Below are 18,864 nucleotides of genomic sequence, written 5' to 3' on the forward strand. Positions count from 1 at the left end.
GAGTGCCAAAAAGAACAGAATGCCATTTGCACCAGTTGTTCTTACAGTTTCATTTTAACTTTGTGGGACTCATAATCTCCAAGCAAGTACATATACTACCAAGAGTTTCAGACTTAACGATTTTTGTTTCAAATATAAACTCCATGTTGATAATGACAGACAAAAATCTGAGATTAAAAAAAGGCTAATTTTTTTAAGTCATTCTAAACCTAAAAATAAAACTATAATTAAAATGGGCCAAGTGCACTTTTAACATTAGAAATAAAACACAGGTTTGAGTTTCACAAACACACTAACCCAAAATTTTACAAAATTCTTTAAGGTGTTAACAAAAACATAAAAATAATTGTTCATTTAGTATTTTCTACTTTTCTAATGTGAGTTTTGCCTAACAAAAATATTTATAATGACATTTCAAATCAAATTGAAATATATATCCAAACGCTCCTAGACTGCAATTAAGCAACTTAATGAACTTGGAGCTCAGTCTACAAGATGTCTGCTCTCTTTACGTAGCTCCAATTCTGTTCAGAGGAGGGCAATTTCTTCAAGTTTGACCTATCAAGGATTTGTAAATCCTGAAGCCACCATTAAACAACACAACCAGATTTTCACTAACAGCACCTTTATTCCTCCTATTTGGATCCTTAGTCATTCGAGCCTGGAACAGGACCCTGTTCCATAATTTTCTATAACCAGCCCCTCGTATTTGGAAATACTATAATCATCTGGGATGGGGGAAAGGTGGAAAGAAAAAGAGCACAGCAGAAAAGCAGGAAGTGCTTCAGTCTACTTCAACGTCAAAAAGAAAAGGATGAAAATTAATACCAATCAGTGTTTTCCTGTAGAGAGTCAAATGATTCCATAGGATTTCAAGAACACTCCCAAAGGTCTAATTGAACAGGAAAACTCACACTTGCTGCCAAAAAGTCAGTAAAATGGTTGTTGAAACCCACAACCAGTTCACAAATGATAGCAACAGTAATTGTTTTAGAGTGTGCACTGCACTCTGAAAAAAACTCCTAATCAAATCTCTTTTTTCCATCTGAGCTCCACTGGAGTTTTACTTTTAGTTACAGAGGAATGGGGTTAAATTAATTCCTTTTCTACTTTTTCCTCCTTCTCCTGAGCTTTCTCTGAGAGAAACAGCTGTGGGGTGGGGGTAGAAGAGATTCCAAGAGCTGGAGAGACCTCCGTTTAGAGACCCACAGAAAACACTTTGGTGGTTAAACTCCAGGAAATCCCCTGCTGCTGGGTGGAACCAAACAAAGGGGGTACCTGCACAACCCCACAAACGTAACCGGCAGGCCTCACTTCTGTCCTGCTCCATAAAATGTCCCTTGTGGATGCCACACAGTGGCCAGCCAGGGGAAGCAGGGTATCAGAATAATTCTGATGCTGGCCTCCCTGGCCAGGCCCCAGGCAATACCAAGAGGCCAGGTTTGCCTTCTGTATCCCCTCCTCTTCCAAGACGCAACTTCTCCCCCTCGGAGCGCATGTTTTGTGGTTCAATAACTTCATCTCCGCTGAAACGCTGACCTAAGAAGAATGTCCTTTTCTCAGAGAACTCATCTTTTGAAGGGAAACTCTTTGAGGTCCCAACTAACTTTATTATCTCAATCTCTTAACGAGTCTATAACCAGCCATGTGACCTTGAGCGAGCCAGCCTCTTGGGGCCTGTATATGGAGGATTTAGGTCTAAAGGGACTTTAAGATTCCTTCTAGCCTCAAATTTCTGTTTTTTAAATAATGAGGTTATCAGTTGGTGGGGGCGGATGAGAGGAAGGCAGTTTTGCATAAGAGACCTGACCGATTCCTTCCTGTCTGCTGTGAGTCCGCAGGGCTGCCATGGCCGTGTAAAATCATTTGGTGACACTGGCTTTGAAAATAGGAAATAGAATAGTGATAAGGGGAGAAAAAGAAGGAGGTTCAGGCGTCTGTATATTATTTATAGATTTTACCATAGGATGAACATGAGCAATTTGTCAGAATGAAGGTATACAGTTTGCCAGAAGCTGTCAATAATGTAATCATAGCAAATCATACTTTGGTTGTCAAACTAAGGGTTTTGCTTCTGCCAGCATTAAAATAAAATAAGTAAAAATACTAATGCACAGAGAAACACTTATTACTATTACTAGGCATCAGATGCCAACTCTGGCTCCTCCTTCACAGTCTGGCTGTCCAGGAAAGAAATGTTACCTGGTGTGAAGTGAGGTGCCCCAATTTCATTTAGGACCCAAACTGCTTTCTCATTTTCAGTCCCCTTCACCTTGGGTTCCCCCTCTATTCAGGAGGTCTTACAGGCAAACACTGTTTAAATTTTAATTTCACTAGATTTTTTCAACAATTTAAATTTTATTTAGTTCTGTGGCTTTTTCCTCTTTCCCCCCCCTCAGATGAAAACATATCCACAAAAATGATCTCTAATTAAATTACTATTTTATAAAGAGTGAAAACCTAAATTCAGCAGTTTTTTTTTTCTAGAGGAAAAAAAAACAAAACATATACTGGAATGTTCTAATACTAGCTGTGCCCATATCCCTTCACCAAGTCATGATTGACTCAATCATTTCATCTCTCTGATCTCTCTGAAGTCAGAGACCACAGAGAATCAAAACATCTATAAAGTCTCTCTCAGCTCTATATATTTATAGATTTATAGATATAGCTATAGATATATCATCATATACTTAACCATTGCTGCACTCCCTACCATTGTTTAAAAATCAACATAAATACATCTGAGTTTTGCTCCCTCCTACCCAAAGGAATTCCCAGATACGAGTATGGATTTAATCAGCACTTGATTTTTTTTTTTAATTTCACATTCATTGTGTAAAACGTTATGTCTTTCTGAGCCAATGAGTTTCCATCCTCCTCAGTCCGTGTCTCTGTACAACTAGAAATGTCTGAGATATTCAGGACACTAAACTCCCCCACCAATGCAATGAGAGAAAAAGTGCTTCTCTTACTCCCCCTTTTCTCTTTAACATCTGACTTCCTCACGAGCTTCTTCTATTTAGGGTAGGATCTAGGAATAGAAATGAAATCTTCACGTAACTGACAAGGTCTGAAATCTGACTGATTATCTTTTATACGATTTCTTATTTCTTCTTCTGATAGCACTTGTCTCTGTGGTTATTTGTTGTAAAAAAAATGGGAACAATTCAAAGAATGGCATGATCTTCAGTTACTAATTAATCCACTAAGAAACTTAAAAGCATTCCCTTCTGGGAAAAGGGGGTCTTATATAGTTGACAAGAGTCCTTTATGTTCAAAAGTGCAGAGGCTAAATCACTGTCGATCTCCAGGAGAGCTGCCATACTTTTAAAGTCTCCCTAAAGGCTTCCATGGAAGACTGTCCAAAGGGGAGGTCCAGTCATGGAGAAAAGTTGAGCACGATGAATTCCAAATTTGACATTTCAGTCCTTAAGAGGAACTGTCATCAAACACGGGCCATAAAGGGGAGCCTCTCATTTGTTCCAGCCAAATATGCAGATATTATAGACAAATGGCCCAAGATTTATTCTTTTGCCTTCATTTCTCTATATGCTATTTATATCCTCTGAATAAGGATACACAATCTCTCACCAGGTTTCTGAACTAAAGGGTAGCTGACTGCAATTTTAAATGTTCATCCCCTGGTATAGCATTTATGTACAGACAAGCCTAAGGGTTTCACAAAGGAGCTTTATTTCTACAGACAAAGGAAGCCCCATCAGAAGTAACTTATTTGAATACCAGAGGGGATTTTACATGAACCCTGGCCATGAAAGTCCAGTCTCCAGCCATTTAGATAATCATGTTCCACGCAAACATGAAGTCATAATAAGTAACCTTAAATCCATCAGCTAATCCCATAACTGAAAAAAGAAATCTCAAATGTTGTCACTAATGGAACCCTAAACAGTGTTGATATGTAGTAGCCAAACAACCAACACAGTAAGAAAAGAATGAAGCTCAAGCTCGATGCTTTGACCAAAATTAATAATAAATAATAAAAAAACAGCTGTAAAATAAGGTATAATATACTAACATACTTTATACTGTATATAAAATAAGGCAAAATTAATTTTGAAATACCATTTAATTTGTTCTTAAATGTATCAGAGTAGTTCGGGGGGTTTTAAAATACATCTGCAAATTCTCCCCTTCAAGAGGTAGAGGTTAATTTCCTTCCTCTTGAGTGAGTGACTCGCTTCCCATAGAATATAGCAGAAGAGAAAATAGTGACTTGGAGATTATGTCTTAAAGAACATGTGGCTTCTGCCTATCATTCTGGTTGAATCAGTCCCTGTGTGAGAAGCCAGTTTCCATGCTATGAGGACCCCTGCGCAGCCCTGCAGAGAGGTCCGTGTGGCGCAGAACTGAGGCTTCCTGCCAAAGACCAGAATTAACCTGCCAGCCATGGGAGTCAGCTACCTCGGAAGTAATCCTTCAACGCCAGTCGAGCCTTCAAATATCTGCAGCCTTGAAAGAGGAGATCTTGATTGAGAAGCACTAAGCTAAACTCCTAGCTAAGCCAACTCTGGATCGCTGACTCATGGAAAGTGAGCAAGACAATTAACATTTATTGCTTTATGGTGTTAAGTTTTGCAGCACGTTATGCAATAATAGATAACTAATATAGAATATTGAACCATTTCTATCTTAAGATTTCTATCACATGGATATACAGTATGTTACTATCTCAAACATTATTGATGTATCTATTGTCAGTCCCATCCCTTTAGAATGGACACTGCATAAAAGCAAAAAAAAATTTCCTTTTTTGTTTAATGTTGTGCACTTACAGTGAAAAGAACGCATGGCACAGTTTAGGTGCTCAATAAATATTTCTCTTTTATTAAGATTATTTATTTATTTATTTGACAGAGAGAGAGAGAGACAGCCAGCGAGAGAGGGAATACAAGCAGGGGGAGTGGGAGAGGAAGAAGCAGGCTCCCAGCGGAGGAGCCTGATGTGCGGCTCGATCCCAGAATGCCGGGATCACACCCTGAGCCGAAGGCAGACGCTTAACGACGGAGCCACCCAGGCACCCCTCAATAAATATTTCTTGAATGTATGACTCATGTGACGAGTTCGTCATAATCTCTATCAGATAAAGAGTGTAGGATTAAAAAAACTTTTTGAAGTATTTCATCAGTAGTAAGCTAAACTTCAGCAAAGTGGCTAAATGGTAATATTTATAGTAAAGGTGGGATAACTTTTCTAATGTTAAGATAATTTTATTACATAGAGTATCTGTGAAACTATTTGTTGACAAAAGGAAAAGACTGAACTGGAGATAAAATTCTATAATCTCTCTACATAGTGCAAACCAATGAACAAATATGAGAAGAAAGACTTCTATAGAAAAACAAGCAAAAAAAAAAAAAAAGAAAGAAAGAAAAAGCAAACAAAAATCAAAATGATAACCAAACACACACACACACACACACCCCACCCCCGAATCTAGTGTGGGAGAATGGATGTGATTAACTCTATTGATAACTTGAAAATGCTGAGAGACTGTAACATGAGTACAATGTGGTCAGTCTTCTAAGAGCCAGAATAAATAATACAGTGTTCATTTTCAACACTTGCTAAGCTGTTGCTTTCCTGGGTATACTAGAGAGCCAGACAGGACTGTTGGTTTTGTTTTCAGCAGCTTTCCTATTTGCACCTAAAGACCTCTACTCATTCTAATTATTTTCCCCCTGTGTCCAACTAAATCCTTCTCTACTAAATTGACTCTTCATTCAAGTTACACAATTCCTCTGTGCTCTTCCCTGGCAGTCATTGTGTCATTTTACTTTCCTTGTATTCACTGGACATAAGAGAAACAGTAACTATGCTGAGTTTTAACCATTCAGATCTAAGACAACTTTAAAAAGTCTATGATTACCTTGTTAACAATTCAACAAGAAATTGAGTATTTACCACCAGATCCTACTGTTCTAGGTCATGTAAATAAAATAATATTTTTAAAAATCAGATAATGTTTTCTAAAAGATAATAAAACCCATCCCCCCAAAATGTTACAGCAGTAGACAAGATCACCACACTAGTCATGTGTTAGGCAACTGCAGGAATAATATAATAATTCAACCTCCTGGCTGAGTTGTGTCACAGAGATGGAAGCTATGCAAGGTCAGTGAAATCAGAAATAAGCAAACATTTCAGAAATTCCATTTCTCAGCATTTACCCAAAAAATTTAAACACTAACTCGAAAAGACATATGCACTGTCATGTTCATTGCAGCATTATTTATAATAGCCAAGATATGGAAACACAACCTAAGTGTCCATCAGTGAGTGAATGGATAAAGAAAATCACACACACACACACACACACACACACACACACACACACTGGAAAATTATTCAACCATTAAAAAGAATGAAATCTTGGCGCGCCTGGGTGGCTCTGTTGGTTAAACATCTGCCTTCAGCTCAGGCCGTGATCTCAGGGTCCGGGATCAGCCTGTGTCTAGCTCCCTGCTTGGCAGGGAGTCCGCTTCTCCCTCTACCTCTACCTGTCCACCCCCCCCACCCACACACACACACTCCTGCTCACGCTCTCTCTCTAATAAATAAAATCTTAAAAAAAAAAAATGAATGAAACCTTGGGGCACCTGGGTGACTGAGTCAGTGAAGCATCTGACTCTTGATTTCAGCTCAGGTCATGATCTCAGGGTTATGGGATTGAGCCTGATGTCAGGCTCCGCACTCAGTGGTGAATCTGCTTGGGATCCTCTCTCTCCTCTCCCTCTGCCCCTTGCCTTCTCCCTCACAAGGAAATAAATAAATCTTAAAAAAAAAAAAAAAAAAGAATCAAATCTTGCCATTTGCAGGAACATGAATGGACCCTGAGGGCATTATGCTAAGCGAAATAAGTCAAACAGAGAAAGACAAATACTATGTGATCTCACTTCTATGTGAATTTAAAAAACAAGCTCATAGATACAAAGAACAGACTGGTGATTGCGAGAGGTAGCGGGAGGCATGAGGAAAAGGGAAGAAGAGGTCAGAAGATAATAAGTATTATTAAATATTTTTACAAAAGGTACAAATTTCCAGTTATAAAATATATAAGGAGTAGGGATACAATGTTCAGCATGGTGACCATAGCTAATAATGCTGTATTGCATATTTGAAAGCTGCTGAGAGTAAATTTTAAAAGTTCTCATCCCCAAAAAAAAAGTTTTATAATTATGCATTGTGACAGATGTTCACTAGACATTGTGGTGATCATTTTGCAATATATACAAATATTGAATCATTATTTTTTTTACCTAAAGCTAATTATACCTCCATTAAAAATTGAAAGAAATGTTTGGAAGAAGAAACATCAAGGAACATATTGAAGGGTGTGTTTGTGGCCAGACTGGTTACTTTGAAGGGCTTAGTCAGGCAATGACCACATTTCTCCCTTGATCAATTTTTTTTGGAAATTTAAATACAGATAAACATCATGAGCCCAATACAAATAGCTCTCAAATAATCATAATATTGGGGGAGGGGAGGAAAATCATGGTAAAAATAAAGCAAGATGATGAAATGCAGCATCATAAGTACTCTGAATTTGGCCTCCTACTCTCCCTTCCCCACCCTGTGAGTGCTGCCATTCTCCACTCTCCTAGGATCTATACCCAACGGCATCGCCCACATGCACGTACACCAGGCCCTGTGCTGGCTTGGGCATACAGCAGCCAACCAAACACATAAAAATCCCCATCTTCTTGGAGTTTGCTCTTTAAGGTGGAAGACGCAGGCAATAAATAAAATATGCAAGGGAAAAAATACATATATATGACAATTAAAGGTTAGTATGTTTTTATGAAATTTTTTAATGATGGGGAAAACCTTTTATATTGATATCTACCCTTTCCTCAGATTGATCCTTCCAAGGAGCCAGGGAGCTGGATCATGTCCCAATTCTTTTCAGTCATGGGTTGGGGCTGCCCCCAGGGGAGTGTTAATTTCTTGGCACAGAGCAGGCTCCTTGGGCCAGAGAAAACCTTCAGGCAAAGGGATGTAGATCATAGGTCCAGCTTGCTCTGAAATGGTAAGGCTGAGAGAAAAGGGTTCAGCAAAGTTTGCTACAGTTTATAATTACATATGCCACGTTATAGGATACATTACTAACAAGAACACTACCAACTGGGCCTCTATAGCTCTCCTCTGGCTATGGACCTCCCTACAGAGGAAGGTGTCCATGGTGCTAAGAGGACATGGCCATTTGGAACCCATGCAACCCCTTCTAGACCATGCTCCATGGAATCCCAGAATTCCTGCCTAATAACTGTGTCCCCTAACTAAAAATACATCGGAGTCCTAACCCCCAGTACCTCAGAATGTGACCTTATTTAGAAACTAGGTCTTTACATAGATAACCAACTTGAAATGATGTCATTAGAGTAGGCCCTACTCCACTATGACTAGTATCCTTATAAAAAGGAAAATCTGGACACAGAGGCAGACACAGCTGGAAGGAAGATGATGTAAGAGATATAAGGAGGAGATAGACAGCTATAAGCCAAAAGGAGAGGCCTCAGTTTCCTCAGAAGGAACAACCCCACTGACATCCTGAGTTGGACTTCTAGCCACCAGGACTATGAGGGGATAAATTTGTGTTGTTTAAGTCACACAGTTTTACTTTGTTACGGCAGCCCTTGGTTTGGGAAACAAGTACTCTGCCCACATAGCCCCAGGTCTATCCAAGAGTGTATGGGCCACCAGAGTGCCCTCCCTAGTTCTAAGGTGTAGCAATTTGTGGGGAGGTGAAGATGAAGCTTGGGCACACACACACTTGCATGAAAGCCCTCCAGGTATGCGATGGGACTAGGAGTGGGAGAGAAGTGAGCTCCTCGGAAGCCAGGGCAAACTCTCCAAGACCCCTCCGTGCCAGAGTGGAACTCTGCAGAGCCAAGGACTTCTACATTCAAACCTGGCTCCCAGGCTGTTAGTACGATTTCAGTGTTGGAGACATATTTAACCTTTTACAATAAAACAGCTACCAGAAACCACTCTACACAAGTCTGAAGGACAATGAATTTTTATAAGACAAAAACATGAAACCATCCAAGAAATAGTGCCCTACCCCAATCATGCCCACCCCCCAAAGTAAGCACTATCTTGACTTGTAGAATAATCATTTCCTTCGTTGGTTTTATCACCCAGGCATTTATCACTAGATACTCTATTTTTTTTAACCTGATAAATCTTTTAATCTACAATCTAGTTTTCCCTTCTTTCTATTCCTTTCCCTTACAGTGTATCTGTTCAACATTCTGGCTCATTGAACATGGAGTTTCCCACAGTCTCAATGTTGGTGATTGAATTTTCATGGTACATTTTAACACATTCCTCTGTCCTCTGCATTTCCTCCAAATTGGCAGCTGGATCCAGATACTTTATTAAACTCGGATTCATGTGTGACATTTTTGGAAAGTCTAATAAGTGCTCTTGTGTTTTTTTCATCAGGAAAACTATGTGGTTTTCATTCTTTTTTACGCTGGCAGCTACTGATGCTCAATGCCTAGACCTATTCAATAATTGGAATTGCAAAATAGCGATGTGTTAGTGCTGCCATTTTTTCTTTTACTTATTAAATGAAATAATTTATAGGATGATTCTTCCTCTCATTTATTTTTCAGTTACCTAGTGGTATAGTTCATATGGGTAAGGCAAGATAAACGCTTGGTTTTTTCCTTCTTATTTTCAAGATAGTTAAGTTGCTGTTTTGTTTGGTTTTGGTCAACTTTAGAAGGTGACTGATTTATTTATTTTAATCATATCCATTTTCAAAGTCATAGGTTTAAATCTATTTGATAGGTTTCAATCCATTGCAAATCTTACCCTCATTGAAGCTCAAATTTTTCTACCTTTGATCAGCAAAAATTTCAAATTGGCTCAGTGAGTCCTTTTGACATCATGTCCATGTCATTTAATCCTCAAAGCAATTCTATGATGTAGATAATATTTATTATCCCTATTTTACAAGTGCATTTAGTGCAGTTAAATAATTTGCCCAAGGCCACTAGGTAAATGATGGAGTTGGAATTCCTATCCAGGCAATCTTTTTATAAAGTTTGACCTCCTAATCACCATGCTAGCTCTCCATTAACAAAAATATGTCTAACTTTAACTTTACAGTTCTTAATTATGTCAGGTAATATTCTATTATATACTTCTCTGGGTTTTTTTAAATATATACTTTTCTATAATTAATTTTTAGGTGAACTTGTTGCAGACTATAGTGCAGTCAGGCAGTGAGCACAGAATTACCATTGGCCATTGTCACTGTTAGATGAGGTTTTATTGATGGTCATGGTTTGGTTTTGAGCAAACAGAGAGGCAAAGCAGTGTGGCGGGCTCAGCATTATAGCCTAGGTTACAGTTAAACAAAATCAATCCCCAGACATTCCTCTACGATTTCAGCCATTTCTTTCAAAAGGGTCTAAATTCTAAATTGGATTCAAACTATAATTCTGTTCTCAATCTCAGTTGTGATCTATAACTTAAGAGCAACAGACAAAGTCAGAAATCATAATAGCAACATACAGATTAAATTGAATCTGTTACGGATTCAATTGTATCCCCCCAAAAGATACACTGAAGTCCTAACTAACCACCCTCCCCACTGCTACTTGTGAATGTGACCTTATTTGGGAATAGGGTCTCTAAGCTGAAATCAAGTTAAGATGAGGTCATTAGGTTGGGTCCTAATCCAATATGACTAGTGTCCTTATAAGACAAGAAGAGACACAGAGGCAGAGATGCATATGGGGAAGAAGACCATCTGACAACAGCAGCAGAGATTGGAGTGATGGATGTATCCAGAAGCTGGATAGGATTGCCAGCAAACACAAGAATTTAGAGGAGGCAAGGAAGGATTCTCCCCTATAGGTTTCAGAGACAGCATAGCCCTGCAGACACTTTGATTTCAGACTTCCAGGCTAAGATAAAAATAAGTCAATAAATTTCTGTGTTAAGCCACCCAGTGCTTGGTACTTTGTGAAGGCAGCCCTAGGAAACTAATACAAGATCTTTCATGGGTCATCATTTTCCCTATGAGGACATCAAAAGCCAGTAAAATAAAAAGATTTGCCAAAGATATCACAGTGCAACCAAGACCAGAAGGCAGATCTTTCGACTCTTTTTCTAGTTCTCCATGAAAATATTGCCTCTAGATTCAAGCATAAGAATTCACTCATTCACTCACTACACAAATATTAAGCAGGTACCAAATGGCAGTCATTAATATAGACAAGAATATACACTAGTCTGGAAAAAGGTTTTTTTTTCCTCATGGGTGCTTAGAATCTACTGGCGAAAACGGATAATGACTAATAATAATAGTAGTAATAATGATAATAAAACAATTTCACAAAAATAAGTAGCAAAGGTAATAATTTAATATTTTGGTTAAGGGGAACAAAACAATAAAGAATGAAAACAAAAAGTTACAATAACAAAATAGTTTCACCAAAATGAAGCAAAGTCAAGTCCAATATTCTTCCACTTGCTTTGCTAATAAATCAAAAGTTAGGCACACTGTTTTAAATTTATAAAGACCAGACTAACAGAGGGTGATTTTGACTACCCTCCCACCCGCCCCCGCCGGTATTTGGCAAAGTCTGGAGACATTTGTGATCGTCATGACTAAGAGGATGCCACAGGCACCTAGCAGGCTGGGCCAGGCACACTGCTGAACACCCTACAATGCACAGGACAGCCCTGACCGCAGAATTAACCACTCAAAATGTCAACAGCATCCAGGCTGAGAAACTGAACTCGACTGAAATAGAGGCTATTTTCTTAGCTATGCTCCTTAAGTTTATCACCAATTCTTTATTAAAAAGGACCTGAGGGCTGATATCTGAACCCACTGTAAATCCATTACAACTTATTTATGATAGGCCTATAGAAAAAAATGCATGTATTTCTCATTTCATACTCAATAAGTCCTTGTGTCTTCCTAATAGATAATTTTGTAGCCATTATTTTGTACAGATATCTGGCCTAGGTGAATTCACGACAATTGCTCTCAAGATTCTGGCAAAATCTTAGGAATTAAGGGGTGCTACAGAGCACCCCTTATAGAATGCTGTCTCACCCAGCCCCATCTCTGCTAGAGTACACTATGTATTTCATAGGTATCAGAGAATATTTCTATGTTCTCCATCGTTCATTAAGGCAAGCAATGTGCTTCTCATATCGACCTCTATGTTACTGATACAGGAATCTTTAGGCTTATTAGGCACCAAGAATTAGCAGTTGAAGCTCAGACAAACACTTGTGAAGTCACCATCAAGGATCAGACCCCAACAGGATAGGATGAAAAGCATGCAGGAAATAATCATATGGGTATTGAGTTAAGTAGGAAGTGAGTAATGCATTCGGTACGGGAACACAGAAGCAAAACCAGAGGAGTCGGAACTTACAAATTTATCCTAGCTGAGCAGATAACCAAGAAATTAAAAGGCGACTAAAAATAGATGACTAAATCCAATATAGAAATGACAGGGCAGAATGAAGCACATTCAAGAATAAAAAGAGCAAGACGCCAATTCAGACGGCTGATCTGGAGCTAGGGATTCTGACTTGGGGTAAAGGAGCCATGGACTTCGGCGCCAGGTCCCCATTAAGGTGGCCAAGCACAGGTGTAAGGCATATTAGTGTGATCATTGAAGTCTAGCACAAACGATTTTAAGCAGGAAGATAAGAAATTGCAGTAAGGGGCTACCTGGGTGGCTCAGTCGTTAAGCATCTGCCTTCCGCTCAGGGCGTGATCCCAGAGTCCTGGGATCGAGCCCCACGTTAGGCTCTTCCGCTGGGAGCCTGCTTCTTCCTCTCCCACTCCCCCTGCCTGTGTTCCCTCTCTCGCTGCTGTCTCTCTCTCTCTCTGTCAAATAAATAAATTAAATCTTTTAAAAAAAAAAGNCCAAGAATTAGCAGTTGAAGCTCAGACAAACACTTGTGAAGTCACCATCAAGGATCAGACCCCAACAGGATAGGATGAAAAGCATGCAGGAAATAATCATATGGGTATTGAGTTAAGTAGGAAGTGAGTAATGCATTCGGTACGGGAACACAGAAGCAAAACCAGAGGAGTCGGAACTTACAAATTTATCCTAGCTGAGCAGATAACCAAGAAATTAAAAGGCGACTAAAAATAGATGACTCCAAATCCAATATAGAAATGACAGGGCAGAATGAAGCACATTCAAGAATAAAAAGAGCAAGACGCCAATTCAGACCGACTGGTCTGGAGCTAGGGATTCTGACTTGGGGTAAAGGAGCCATGGACTTCGGCGCCAGGCCCCCATTAAGGTGGCCAAGCACAGGTGTAAGGCATATTAGTGTGATCATGGAAGTCTAGCACAAACGATTTTAAGCAGGAAGATAAGAAATTGCAGTAAGGGGCACCTGGGTGGCTCAGTCATTAAGCGTCTGCCTTCGGTTCAGGGCATGATCCCAGAGTCCTGGTATCGAGCCCCACATTAGGCTCTTCCGCTGGGAGCCTGCTTCTTCCTCTCCCACTCCCCTGCCTGTGTTCCCTCTCTCGCTGGCTGTCTCTCTCTCTCTGTCAAATAAATAAATTAAATCTTTTAAAAAAAAAAGAAAGAAAAAAAGAAGTTGCAGTAAAAAATGATCAAATAATCTAGACTTTTTAAGGTCCCCTAATGAGCAGATCATGATTATAATTGCATTACCATATTCATCTAATGAAGCTTCAGAATCAGGAAAATTAAAGAAAGATTGACTTTTGAAATAAGCCTTTGATTTATAAAGTGATGATAATTATGACTAGTAATAATAATAAGTAAAACATATCCTTCTTGGGAACAAGACATTATTTATTTTCTCATTTAGCCCTCAAACTAATCTAATGAGGTAGGAACTATCAATAACGCCAATTTACAGGTTAAAAAGAAAATGGGTATTAAACAGGTCCAGTAATTATGCCAAGGTTCTGTAGGTAATAAGTAGCACACAAAGGTTCTAACCTAAATCTGACTCTGAAGGTTTGTTTTCTCCTTTTGTCATTAACTACATATTTTGAGAAACTAATACATACACCTATAAAAAAGAATTCATGAGCTATAAGTGGGTGAGAGCTGTTCTTTCCCCCGGTCCTCACTTCAAGGAGAACCACTATTACTGGTTTTTTATACATTCTTTTAGAAAGTCCATAGAGCAACTCTTGCTCACTCTTTTTATTTCCTACAGAAATGGCAGCACCAAACACACAACATTCTACATCTCACAACGCTATTTTTCTTAACCACTACACTATATTGCTTATTTCCAAATGTTAAGCCCTTCTGATGATAGATGGTTGAATGAATTTACCCTCATCTCCCCAAAAAAATCACACATAAAGAACATTGTCAAGAAAAGGCAATCTACAGCATAACCAACATTTTGGAGTGGTTTAAGTATAACCATGATTGTTAGCAATGATCTCTTTGGTTCCTAAGTGTTACCATGATGATTCAGTGCAATAATTATCAAAGTGTGGTTGGGGGACCCATTATAGTCCCTAGGATTTTCTCAGGCACTCTACAAGGTCCAAATTGTGTTCATAATAAAACTGAGATGTGATTTGTCTTTTTTGCATTGGAGTTTTCCAGAGGCTGCATGATGGGTGATATTGCAACACATTGAATGCAGAAGTAGATATGAGAACTCAGCTATTTTCTGTTAAACCAGATATTGAAGACATTTGCAAAAAATGTAAAACAAAGCCATTCTTCTCATAAATTCTTTTTGTTTGGTGTAGTTGTTTCTTATTAAAAAATGTTATTTCAGTTAACATTATTGCTGCTTTTGATGAATTATAAGTAAATATTCACAAGTTTCTTAGTTTTAATTTTTTTTTTAAGATTTCATTTATTTATTTGACAGAGAGAGACAGCCAGCAAGAGAGGGAATATAGGCAGGGGGAGTGGGAGAGGAAGAAGCAGGCTCCCAGCAGAGGAGCCCGATGTGGGGCTCGATCCCAAGACCCTGGGATCATGCCCTGAGCCGAAGGCAGATGCTTAACGACTGAGCCACCCCGGCGCCCCCTTAGTTTTAATTTTTACTTGAGGTAAATACTGGTAGATATACCTCACATCAGCCCACATAAGAATTCTCTGGGGTTTTTGATAATTTTTAAGAATATAAAGAGACCCTAAGACTAAAAAGTTTAAGACCCACTGATTTGGTAATTTAGAGACCCGCTCATTGTATTACAAATAACATACAAACCCAGCTCTACTTATGGAAAAATGATCTGAAGGTGGAAGTTACAAGGCAAGAGTAAGAAGCAAGAGAGAAGTCATAAGAGGAACAAGTGTTCCGTAACTGCCAAGAGTAGGCCAAGAATATACTGTCATCTAAAAATAGATTTCTAAAGCCACTTCAAAACTAAATGAATTTTTTTCTTATTTTAAAATTAGAAAGGAGCAGCATTAGCAAGGAAGCAGTTCAATATTTAATAATCTATGGTAAAATATTTTACAGGTGACATGGAGGTAAAACCACAGAACCCAGCTATCCCAAGGAGAGAAAGCTTCCTAAGATTTCTCAGAGAAGCAACATTTGATGCCAGATGTCAGCACAGCAGAAGGATTTTCACGGTCTCTTCAAACTCATTATAAACAGAATTTGATAATATGATTAGAATGAAAACTGTAGGAAATGATTTCCAAAAATAAGATGGATTTTTTTTTCAGGTTTTCAAAATTGCAGCTATTAATTCTTGCTGAGATGAAGTGCTCCCTCAAAGGGCCAGCTCAGTGAACCAATTGGTGCACAGGTCTTAACTGACTGCACGAAGACAGAGATAAACTGAGGCCAGCACCACAAAATGGGGAGGATGCAAGTTTGTCTTCTCGGGCTCCCATCTTCCCTTCTCTTTTCCTCCACTTTCACAATCTTCCTCTCCCTTTTCCTTCCATTTCTACCTGGAGTTCACTTCACTGCTTTATCTCTGTGTTCTCAGCCTTCTTGACATAAGTCGGGGCTCTGGCTTGACCATCAGGGAGTTATGGGGTGCCTCGTCTCTGAGCCTCAATTTACCCAGTTAAAAATGAGTATAATTAGGGGCACCTGGGTGGCACAGCGGTTAAGCGTCTGCCTTCAGCTCAGGGCGTGATCCCGGCGTTCCGGGATCGAGCCCCACATCAGGCTCCTCCGCTATGAGCCTGCTTCTTCCTCTCCCACTCCCCCTGCTTGTGTTCCCTCTCTCGCTGGCTGTTTCTATCTCTGTCGAATAAATAAATAAAATCTTTTAAAAAAAATGAGTATAATTAAAATGTGCTAAGAGAGCAGAACCTACATGTTCTCACCGAGGGGAAAAAGGATTCATACATGAAGTGATGGATGTGTGAATTCACTGCATCCTTTCATAAAGTACACGTATACCAAATTACCATGATGTACTATCTTACAATCTTAGATGTCGATTATACCCCAGTAATGTTGAAATTTTTAAAAAATTATTTATTTAAAAATGGGGATGATGGTAATGCTTACCACACAGGGTTAATAGGTGTAGATGAGAACGCTCTTCATAAATTATACAGCTCCAAACAAAATTAGCATATTATTATTATTAACCCCCTAAAAGTCCCATCAGTGTGGAACATTCATAGTATGCACTCCCTGGACTAGGTGGGGGTGTTAGGGATGGCCCTGATACCCTGCGACTCCTGAAAGTGAGCTACATTAGAAGTCTGTAGCTTTGAGTCAGTGGGTAGATTCCCATGTTGCTTGTGACAGACCTCCTCTCCTTTCTTCCTACTACCTCTCCTTCACCACACCTGATCATGACTCAGGATTAAGGGGAACCAACCCTTCACTTCAGTGGATCCTCTTATTCTTATATGACTGTCCCTGAACTTCGGCCTCCCTTCCCTTTTACAACATTGGATTGTTTCTTACTCACCCTTCATTGGGATCCACAGCCCTGCAACCTCATGCTTGTTCCCTTGGTTCTGAGGGCCAGAGCACGTGGGGAAGGATGGAGGAGACAGGGTGTGGGGCCACACACATAAGCAAGACTTTGGCTTGAGGACATAGGCGAATGCCATAGAAGGCAAAGGAATCCCAAATACTCTGTGAGTAAATGCAGTCAGATTTGGTAATGATGATGATAGAAAGGAATGATAGGCTTTACAGGGAACATTCTGGACCGATTACAAATACACTGAAGCAAGAAATTAAAAGCCTTTCTGTAAAAATATAATAATAATTAAAGCAATTTCTGTAAAATGCTAAACATTTATGCTTAATTACCACACACCTCTGTGACAACTGTTGATACTGCTCGCTGTGTGAGCTCACGTTTATTGTCCCTTGACAACAGAGCACACAGCTGCATCTGGGAATTCAGGAGTTACCATGAGGCATGGCCATCAGTTCTCGTCCCGAGCAGGACCCACAAAGGCCATAAAACACCAGCTGGGCCTGCAGGGCAGCCACACAGGCAGCCCCTTTTAACCTGTGTGTGTGTGTGTGTTCACCTTCTCTCTGTNGTGTGTGTGTGTGTGTGTGTGTGTGTTCACCTTCTCTCTGTCTTCTATCTCTCCCTGTTATTGACCTGCTTTGTTTTAAAGAAGAGCAAAGGTTGGTGACTCTTGAATACTTGTCCACAGTAACTGTGTCTAAAGTCGTGATTTAAGATTTGTTTTAATGGCAGAAGCGAACTAAAACATTCAAACAAAAAGGTCCTTGGGTGATTTTTAGCTAGAAAGGAATCTAGAGAGACTGTCCTGATTCTACATCTCTTATTTTTTCCCAATCTTTCATGCTATTGAAATAAATGACTAATTGGCATAAGTAAGCTTTATTTCTTTTTGGAGGATACGTGCTGACAATGACCTTACAAAAAGAAATTTTGTAAATCATCTTCCGGGGTGGGGGAGGGAAGCAGTGATGAGATTTTTCCCCTAATAATTTATGTGACAAGTTAAGAGCCAGGGAGAAATACAAAAGTAAATAAAATCCAGTCCTGATTTCAAAGGCATTACAACATAGGACAAGGGTCAGGCAGCCGTGGGTACTTCGACATAACATAAGGAGATGCGTGGCCTTGGCCTGGGTAACAGTGCATTAGGAGAAGCTACGGAACAAAACGTTTTATATTTTCATTAAGGTTTTAGGTTAAAAAACAGAAGAGGAGGGCAAGACATGCTTATATTACACTATGTTATCAAAATTTACTGAACAGAATTAGCGATAATCAATGGCCATTTTTTAAGGAACAAATCCTACGTTAAGAAGCTAATCTGTGGGGGTGCCTGGGTGGCACGGTGGTTAAGCGTCTGCCTTCGGCTCAGGGCGTGATCCCGGCGTTATGGGATCGAGCCCCATATCAGGCTCCTCTGCTATGAGCCTGCTTCTTCCTCTCCCACTCCCCCTGCTTGTGTTCCCTCTCTCGCTGGCTGTCTCTATCTCTGTCGCATAAATAAAAATAAAAATCTTTAAAAAAAAAAAAGCGAATCTGTGAAACAAGAGTTTTGTTTCATTGTGTGCATTTACTTGCTATTGTGCTTTTAGTTTTTAAATACTAAATTCTTTTCTCAGCCATAAGTTTCCTGATGCCATTTCCTGGTACAGTGGATTTACTTTTATATGACATTTAGATGACAGCAATAAATCAGTGCAGTACATGTGAATTAAAGAACATTCTTCTGCAGCAAATGTTGAGAAATCATTCTTTTTGATAGCTGAGTAATATTCCATTGTATATATGGACCACAACTTCTTAATCCAGTCATCTGTCGAAGGGCATCTCGGCTCCTTCCACGATTTAGCTATTGTGGACAATGCTGCTATGGGTATTAAGGAGGGCACGTGTTGCATGGTGCACTGGGTGTTATA

This window comes from Ailuropoda melanoleuca, chromosome 10 (genome assembly GCF_002007445.2).
Source record: "Ailuropoda melanoleuca isolate Jingjing chromosome 10, ASM200744v2, whole genome shotgun sequence".
NCBI lineage: Eukaryota > Metazoa > Chordata > Mammalia > Carnivora > Ursidae > Ailuropoda > Ailuropoda melanoleuca.